Raw genomic sequence first — 9256 nt, forward strand, 5'->3', positions numbered from 1 at the left:
AACATCTGCAACATATTTTTGCAGACACTGAAAGATCTGAGCCTCCTGAGGAAGTACAGTCAACTCTGACCTTTCTTATACACAGCATCTGTGTTTACAGTCCAGTCCAGTTTGTTGTCTATGTGGACACCCAGGTACTTGTAGTAGTGATAGTAGTGTAGTAGTAGTGTAGTAGTGGCTGTCCACTAGTACAGATATTATATAGAAATGCTGAAATAGTATCAATCCAAAGGATTGCATACACCTTTATGAAATGTTCTCTAATACTTCATACAGTAGTGTTCAGAATAATAGTAACGCTATGTGACTAAAAAGATTAATCCAGGATTTGAGTATATTTCTTATTGTTACATGGGAAACAAGGTACCAGTAGATTCAGTAGATTCTCACAAATCCAACAAGACCAAGCATTCATGATATGCACACTTGTAAGGCTATGAAATTGGGCTATTAGTAAAAAAAGTAGAAAAGGGGGTGTTCACAATAATAGTATTGTGGCATTCAGTCAGTGAGTTCGTCAGTTTTGTGGAACAAACAGGTGTGAATCAGGTGTCCTCTATTTAAGGATGAAGCCAGCACTTGTTGAACATGCTTTTCACTTTGAAAGCCTGAGGAAAATGGGACGTTCAAGACATTGTTCAGAAGAACAGCGTAGTTTGAATAAAAAGTTGACTGGAGAGGGGAAATTGGAGAGGGGTGCAAAAAATTATATGCTGTTCATCTACAATGATCTCCAATGCTTTAAAATGGACAAAAAAAATCAGTGACGCGTGGAAGAAAATGGAAAACAACCATCAAAATGGATAGAAGAATAACCAGAATGGCAAAGGCTCACCCATTGATCAGCTCCAGGATGATCAAAGACAGTCTGGAGTTACCTGTAAGTGCTGTGACAGTTAGAAGACGCCTGTGTGAAGCTAATTTATTTGCAAGAATCCCCGCAAAGTCCCTCTGTTAAATAAAAGACATGTACAGAAGAGGTTACAATTTGCCAAAGAAAACATCAACTGACCTAAAGAGAAATGGAGGAATATGAAAGTAAAATTGTTCTTTTTGGGTCTAAGGGCCACAGACAGTTTGTGAGACGACCCCCAAACTCTGAATTCAAGCCACAGTTCACAGTGAAGACAGTGAAGCATGGTGGTGCAAGCATCATAATATGGGCATGTTTCTCCTACTATGGTGTTGGGCCTATATATTGCATACCAGGTATCATGGATCACTTTGGATATGTCAAAATACTTGAAGAGGTCATGTTGCCTTATGCTGAAGAGGACATGCCCTTGAAATGGGTGTTTCAACAAGACAATGACCCCAAGCACACTAGTAAACGAGCAAAATCTTGGTTCCCAATCCCCGGACCTAAATCCAATTGAGAACTTGTGGGGTGACATCAAAAAAGCTGTTTCTGAAGCAAAACCAAGAAATGTGAATGAACTGTGGTCTTGGAGTGGAATAACAGCTGAAAGGTGCCACAAGTTGGTTGACTCCATGCCTCGCAGATGTGAAGAAATCATGAAAAACTGTGGTTATACAACTAAATACTAGTTTAGTGATTCACAGGATTGCTAAAAAAGCAGTTTGAACATAATAGTTTTGAGTTTGTAGTGTCAACAGCAGATACGACTATTACTGTGAACACCCCCTTTTCTACTTTTTTTACTAATAGCCCAATTTCATAGCCTTAAGAGTGTGCATATCATGAATGCTTGGTCTTGTTGGATTTGTGAGATTCTACTGAATCTTCTGGTACCTTGTTTCCCGTGTAACAATAAGAAATATACTCAAAACCTGGATTAATCTTTTTAGTCACATAGCACTACTATTATTCTGAACACTACTGTATGTCATTTCTTTGACTTTGTAACCTCCTTCAACCTCTTTGGGTTCCTCTGGGCAGCTTTTGTATCCTCTCATAGAAATATATGTATGTATCATAGGAATACAAACAGTATGATACTACTGTAGTTCTCAAAAACTGATATGCAGAAGTTGAGGGAAGCCACCAAGACATCCATGACAACTTTGGAGGAGACATAGACATATGTGGCTTTGTCTGTTGCACCACCAGTTATATACCCTCATGAGGGGCGGATAGAACAGAAAAGAATTTTCTTAAAGAGAACACACAAAGCTTCTGTTATAGTTTACCAGAAAGCACTCAAGCCTAGATTCAATGTATTTTTTTGCAAAAATTCTCCTTTGTTCCACTCCATCATAAAGCTCTGTAACAAAGTTGCACTATGCACAGTTTCTCTGATTACAGCCACAAAGGCCTATAACTACTTCAGGGGTGTCATGGTTATTTTGGTGGCATCACCTTCTTGCGTGACCTACTCCAAACAGATTTACCGAACAATACCATACTGTGTGTATTTCTGTGATATACACAGAAATTTGCAAAACAGGATCTTCTCAGGGAGACCCAAGGAGGTTGGATGAGGCTATAAAGGCAAAGGGAGGGCATACCAAGAACATTTCATAACGGAAGATGCAAACTTTCACATTGAGATCATTTTCAATATTTCGCTATTTCACTATGATTTTCTTTTTTAATTCTGTTCATTTTTGTTTCTTTTGCCCATGAAGAGCTGAATAGCCATTGTGCTTAAAAAAAAAAAAATGTTGCTCCCCCCCACTTACTTTTTTGTGATTTCAAATTAAAGGGATGCAAACTTTTGCCCTCAGCTGTATATCCAAGTTTGTACTTAAAGGTTATTGTGTTACACCCTGTTTGTGTGTAACCTTAAATTACATGAGCTCACTCATCTTTTTCTGACTGACCAAAGCTCAGCAAGTGCATCCATTATGTAGACTACAATTACATATAGGGACGATCTTAGACAACGCTGCACAACATGGTTACAGCTCGACAGCAGCTGGCTGTCGTGTGTTCAATACTGCAATGCGAGTGAGGAATTGTGGGATTTGTTCACGGTACTCTGGGGGCCCTGCTGGCTGCGCTGGGGAGCCTGGCTGTTGGGGGGCCTTGTGCCCTTCCTGGCCTCGGGGTTGGGCTTTGCCTCTTGTCTGGGGGCTGGGCCCTGCCCTCATGTGGCTCGGTGATCCCTACCTTGTGCTTTGGATTCGGTTGCGGTGGCTCCTTTGCCCCCCATCCTTGCCGCCGCTCGCTCCTGCCCTCAGGGGCCGTGGCCCTGGTGGTGTGGTTCTGGGGCTCCCCCTATTGGTGGGCCTATGCCGGCGCCCTGCACGCTTCCCTTGAGTATGGGGCTGCTCCCCGTGTCTCCATGGGGAAGGGTGGTGTCGGTGGCTTTGGGGGCTGCCTTTCCTGGCCCCTGTGCCCTTCCGCTGCCCCTTTTCTCCTGGTTCCCCCGGGGCCCTGCATCCTGGACCCACTTCCGTCTGTGCTCACAGCCGGCCACGTGGCTTCTGACGTGCCGGAGTGGTCCATGTCATATGGTAAGGTTCTGTACTTTTGTCTTGGCCCAACACACCAGCCACAGTAGTGATCGGATATTTAGCTGTGATCTGGGTCTCTGTGTGTGGATGGTTGCGTATTTGTGGCCGTCACCACAATTTGGTTTTTGGATGCTCTTAAGGGGATTAACTCTACGGTGTTCTGGATTAGGGTATGGATGCTCACTAATTAGACAACAGACTGTTGCTGTCACTGTTTGTTCATGTGTGGTTGTTTGTCATGGTATGTCGTATGGTTGGGGCCCCGTCACCTCGGTGTCTCACTTCACAGTTATTGTCTTCACCACTTGTCTCTCGTTCTTATCTGTCTTTGTGTTGTTTTGGTGGTCTGCCCTTCCTGATAGAAGTTGTCAGTTGGCTTTGAGTAGGATGTTGTAGGCTGTTCGGGAAGAGCGGATGGGGGTCACACACACCACATTCACTCGCACTACATACCTTTTGTCTTGCAAGAATAAATTGCATCTATGTGTATTAATGTTCATAAATGGTTCTGCCAGTGTGGCATTTACCATTACTATATATGCAGACAGGGGGGGAAAAAAGGAATGTTCAAAGCCTTCTTTTAGTGTGTATGAACAGATTCAAACCAAAGTTGGTGGGAATATTACTTTAGTTTGTGTCTCCTTTTTTCTAACATTTGGAACAGATTGGTCATTGGTCAAGGTCAAGCAACTCATTCATTTAAACTTTAGTTAATCAGGTGAGTCCCATTGAGAACGAGACCTCTTTTCCAAGGGAGACCTGGACAATTATACAGTTTCCAATTCACCTAACCTGCATGTCTTTAAATGTGGGAGGAAACCGGAGCACCCGGTGGAAACTCACACAAACACGGGAGAACATGCAAACTCCACACAGAAAGGCCGCAGGTGGGAATCAAATGCATGACCTTCTTGCTTTGAGGCAACAGTGCTAACCACTTAGTCACCGTGCTGCCATGGTGCAAGCAAAAAATAGCACATATTGGTCAGTAAAATATTTGTGATTGGTGACTTCATGAATAGAATAGTATACAAATAATGAATGTTTATGAGTTCAATGGTACAAATATGTCATGAGGTGAAAGCTGGAACTTGTACCATTTCAACAAGGTGAAGCCAAGTTGAAATGGTATGTTCCAGCTTTCACCAAAATAAATATTCATTCCACTGAAAGAATGTAAAAACATTATTTGTTTTATATAATGTCTAAAATAGAGCCTTGTCATTTTTTTGATATTTTATTAATTCATAAACAACAGAAAAGGGACTTACATTTTGGTGGTCCACTGGTGCTTAACAGTCTAACACAAACTTTTAATAGGAGTCTAAAATTGACGATGCAGTCCATGATGCTGTGCACTGACTTTGTGTACTTCCAAAAAAAAAAAAAATAAATAAATTTTTATTAATATTTGTATATTTATATATGATATTTATTTATATGATAGCATGTATTATATTATTTTTTAATATTTATTTTGTTTAATTTAATTTAGAAATTTAATTTTGATTTTTTTTTTTTTTTTTTTTGCTTTTGTTCACCATGCCTACAGTTATTTGCAGAGTACTGTATATGCTTCTTGAATCATTTAGGGGAAAAAAGTCTGCATAACCAGTTCTTCATGTCTGGAAAAATGCAGTTGTGTGCTATAGTTTATACATCTGGTTTTGATTCTTTCTCAAGCCACACAGGCATTTCTTATCTACAAGACACCAGTTACATTTAGGCATGTATAGGTTGAGCCAATATGTTTTTCTTTTAAAGTCATGCAACTTTAATTAAAATGTACTTACAGACCTCCAGCACTGGCCAAGATTAGTGAAACACCATTTATAATAATTTGTGTGTGGAAATAACAGCTGTAGATGGAGTATTTAGGGCACTATCTTAATGCATGGTGTAGGTGGATTTTTTTTTTTTTTCATATTCTGTAAACACTACCATTTACACATCAAACCAGGGCACTGGGTGCAAAGGAGTTGGATTACACAAAGATATGTTGTGACTGATGAGATCAACCAGTCAGTTAGAGTGACACCCATCTGTATCGCAGCCACCATGAGGCTGTGCAACTGGTTTCTCCTGCGTTTACCTTAGTACATCCACCAAGGGTGTAATAAAATCATCAGTGTTTATTTATGTCTATCTGTTAGCAGGATTGCTTCAAAACTACTGCATGTATTTTGATGAAATTTTCACCATAGATAGATATTAGGCCATGGAAGACTCCAATAAATTGGAGGTGATCTGAATCCGGATTCTGGATCAAGATTTCACTTTATATAGGCTTTGAAGCATTACATCAAACCTACTTCACAGATTCTCACCAAATTTGCACCACTGATAGATATTAGAACATGGAAGACTCCACTACATTTTGGAGGTGATCTGGATCTGGTGTTGCAGATCGAACGGTCTCCTCCTAAAAATTGGTCCACTATGCCTTCATGGCACATGCGTCATTTTGCCCACAGCAGCTCATCTGAGACTGAGTCTCTACACCCAAAGTGATCAAATGGAATAATGTGATTATTAACCATCAGATGACAAAGTTAAAACCTCTTAAATCATTCTAAAATCAGTTTTAAGCAGAAACAAGGCTGTTTTAAGCAGAAACAAGTCGATAATTGGTGAGTCGCTACTGACGTTTTGAAACGACGGAGATGCAGTGAACACGACAGCTAGCAGCTCATCTTTTATTATGAAATACTGCTGAATTTATGTGGAAATTATTGTTGTACAAAAGCTTCAGATATCTGTTGCTAAGATAGATGATGACTGGAGAGCAGCTTTAAGTAAAATGAGGTGATAATCGGTGAACCGTGGCTGATGCACAGAAATGGCGAATACGCAGTGAAGGCGGGGGGATCAATTTTTAGGGGGGGACTGTTCAGTTAGCGACACCGGAACTGGATTCTGGATCAAGATATCACTTTAGATAGGCTTTGAAGCATTACATCAATTGTCTGGTATCTGTTTTTTGTCCTCACACACCCATCTTCTGACACCTGTCTGTGCTGACCTTTGTTTAGAATAATGTTTGAGTTCTTTGTTTTCTGTCATCATTTGTCATCATGGATCACTGTGAGAGTTAAGCCATGTTGTGTCAAGGTTCATTTCCTACTTTTTTCCCTCCTACTTGTCAATGACCAACACATGATAACCTTCTTTCACTGTCTGGATTCACCACACACCCTATGCCAAGTCCGGACTGCTGATCATCCCCTAGTATTCACAGCACTTGTCAGATTGCTCTTCATGTCAAAAGTCACCTCAGTGTGAGTGATCATTTGTCATCATGTCAGATCTCCCCATAAAGACAATCTTTCTTAGAAATTGTCACTTTTACAGCCAATTTTCTTTAAACAAGCCAGGAAATAGACTATTTCCAAGTCACCAAATACGTCTTGGGCTTCATTTACATCAGGGGTGAGCAACTTGTTCCAGAAAGGGCCAAGAGGGTGCAGGTTTTCTTTGCAGCCACTGATTCCACCAGGTGATTTCACCGAGTAACTGATTCCATCTGCTCAAACCTGCACCCTCTTGGCCCTTTCTGGAACAAGTTGCCCAACCCTGATTTACATCAATCATTAACAAATACAAACAGTATGGTACTGTGCGGTAAATTTGTCTGAAGAAGGCACTTCTCAAAAACAGACTGCAAGAAGAAGACAAGTGCGGGAAGCCACCAAAACACTGTGGACATCGGTGACATATGTCACATCTGTATAAATCAAGCTGCTTCAAGTTTAAATTTAGTTTCTTTATGTGCAGTCTTAGTGTTTGTGGCAGTTTGGGGATGTTTCCAATGAAACAGCAGTCATATACAAAACGGTAAACAACAGGTAAAAAGTGAGCCTGCTCTTTAAAGGACCCTCTCCAAGGGTGCTTAAAGGGGTACAGGTCACATTCCAATGATCACCACATTTAAAGGGACAGCAAAAACAATGTAAATCATATATATATATATTTGGGTTTTTTTGTTTGTTTTTTTTTATGTCAGTTGTTTTTCCCCCTAAAAGAATCTTCATGAACTGCAGACTAAAAATCAGAACAGTTATAATAATAATAATAATAATAATAAAATAATAATAATAATAATAATAATAATAATAATAATAATAATAATAATAACGTTTTCAGGCTTTATCATCACACACTAACTTCATAAATGGTTGACTAAAGACTAACAATAAGAATGAAGCTGTTTTTGTACGTGAGGCGTTCACGGCGATCAGCTGTGCCACAGTAAACAAAGAAGTTCACAGAGTGACTGAAACGACGGACACACACAGCACATCTCAGTCACCGATATCTGAGGGAAAATGCAGCTCCCACTTATTTCCAGGTCAGTTTCAAGCCATCCGTTAAATAAAAAACAGCGACCTGTGTGACGCGGTGTTCCCGAAAGCTGCCGTTTGTTTTTTATTTTGCGTTCTTAAACACAGCACTGACATTTAACACTGTTATCTGCTCGCCGCGCGGAGGCTGAAACAGTTTGTTCCAGGGACAAATCACGCCACATTTAACTGTGGGGTTTTTTGTATTTATTTTATTTTTTATTTGAATGATGTGAGCTTTAAAGACATCCGCTTACCTGACTCTCGTGGTCTTCAGCTTTAAAAATCTCAGTCCGCCGCTTTCCTTTGTGTGCTTTCCCCCTCAGACCGGCTCAGCTTTGTATTTATGCCGAGAAACCAGAAGCAGCCAGTTTGTACGTGGCCGCTGCCTCCTCATTAATAAAATATGAGCACAGCCTTCTACGGAGACTGATCCCTGCCTGTGCGTAAATACGCACGGGTCAACCTTTGGAAAACCACCACTATAAAAAAAAAAAGAAATAAAATAAAATAAAACGGAAAAAAATCCATCAAGACATATCTTGATTTTAAAAATGCTGGTTCACACTGCTGACATTCAGAGAAGGCTACGTTTTGTATTTGAGTCACTCCATGATTAAAAATATAACAGACGTTAAGAATTTCTTGGTTGTGTATTCTTGAAAAATGTAGTCTCAAATGGACTGTTCATGACAAAATTCATGATAAAAACATTCTCAAATAAAACACTTTGTTTAAAATATACGTTTCAGTTGTAAAATTCAATTAAGTTAATTTCATTAATACAGTGACAAATCACAGCACAAGTCACCCCAAGATGTTTCACAAAAGTAAACTCCCTCAGGTTGGTTTTTAAAAAATTCTTATTATAATTGGATGAAACCTCAAGCAGACCAGACTCAGACAGGTGACCATCTGCTTTGGCTTTACTCACTCACTGCTCATCTTCAACTGCTTACTCCAATTAAAGGTCACGGGGGGTGGAGCCTAAGCCAGCAGTCATAGGGTGTGAGGCGGGTTACACCCTGGACAGGACATCAGTCTGTAGCAGGGCCATATATAGACAAAAAACACAGTCACAACCGCACGCACACCTACGGACAATTTTAAAGTGGGCGGAAGGCGGAGCACATGAAGGGAACCCATGTAAACACGGGGAGAACATGCAAACTCCACACCGAAACACCACAGGTTGGAATCGATCCCATAACTTTCTTGCTGTGAGGCAACAGTGCTAACCACTACGCCACCGTGCTGCTTTTGGCAATATTACCAATGACAAAATAACAAATAAAACAAACATCAAAGAACTGTCAAACATCAAAAGACAGATATGATACAGTGAAGCAACCAAAAACTTATAATGTCCAGTGGTCATATTAATGAAGGTATGGCCAAGGTATGTGATCAGTACATCCTGCAAAAGATTTTCTATTTTAATAACAAAACCTTAAAATCTGACCAGTGTTGCCACAGTAACTTTGAAAAATTACTCT

At 40.2% G+C, this 9256-nt stretch overlaps 1 protein-coding gene across 1 annotated transcript in view; it reads right to left on the minus strand.

Annotated features, from left to right (window-relative positions):
• Window positions 1–8167, minus strand: part of smox (spermine oxidase) — a 50141-nt gene extending 41974 nt beyond the window's left edge. Inside the window, exon 1 of the mRNA XM_034187817.1 lies at window positions 8018–8167. The gene's annotated coding sequence lies outside the window, so the exon portion shown is untranslated. The remainder of the gene's footprint in view (window positions 1–8017) is intronic.
• Window positions 8168–9256: the final 1089 nt, after the last annotated feature.

Source organism: Thalassophryne amazonica, chromosome 15, assembly GCF_902500255.1.
Source record: "Thalassophryne amazonica chromosome 15, fThaAma1.1, whole genome shotgun sequence".
Lineage (NCBI taxonomy): Eukaryota > Metazoa > Chordata > Actinopteri > Batrachoidiformes > Batrachoididae > Thalassophryne > Thalassophryne amazonica.